This window comes from Merops nubicus, unplaced genomic scaffold (genome assembly GCF_000691845.1).
Source record: "Merops nubicus isolate BGI_N331 unplaced genomic scaffold, ASM69184v1 scaffold45496, whole genome shotgun sequence".
Lineage (NCBI taxonomy): Eukaryota > Metazoa > Chordata > Aves > Coraciiformes > Meropidae > Merops > Merops nubicus.
The window spans coordinates 1,785-2,183 of NW_008616439.1; the positions used below are offsets into that span (position 1 = coordinate 1,785).

At 56.1% G+C, this 399-nt stretch overlaps 1 protein-coding gene across 1 annotated transcript in view; it reads right to left on the reverse strand.

The window, feature by feature from the left end:
• MRPS2 (mitochondrial ribosomal protein S2) overlaps positions 1-271 on the reverse strand; it is a 1,660-nt gene extending 1,389 nt beyond the window's left edge. The window contains exon 1 of the mRNA XM_008942824.1: positions 113-271. The gene's annotated coding sequence lies outside the window, so the exon portion shown is untranslated. The remainder of the gene's footprint in view (positions 1-112) is intronic.
• Positions 272-399: the final 128 nt, after the last annotated feature.

Here is a 399-nt window from a genome sequence, read left to right on the forward strand (position 1 = left end):
CAGAGCTGCCCCAGCACTGCAGGGGGGTCTCCCCAGAGTGGGGCAGAGGGGCAGGATCCCCTCCCTGGACCTGCTGGCCTCTTTTTCAGGAAACACTCCTGATGTCAGCAAGGGCTGGGTGGCAGAACAGGGTCACTCACCTATGCCGACACCCCTTTTTGTGCCCCAGGTGCACCCGAGCATCAAAGAGATCTTTCAGGGAGAAGAGCTCCTTCACGTTGAAAAAATCAGGGTGGCTGAGAGGCTCGGTCAGCAACTTGTCATCCACGTCTGAGAAGGAAAAAAAACCCCAATAAAATCACAGTTCCCTCTAGTGTTTGCAGGGGAGGAGCTGGGACTGGAGAAGTGCTCTGATCGCAGAATCACAGGGGCTGGAAGGGACCTCTGGGCATCATCTCA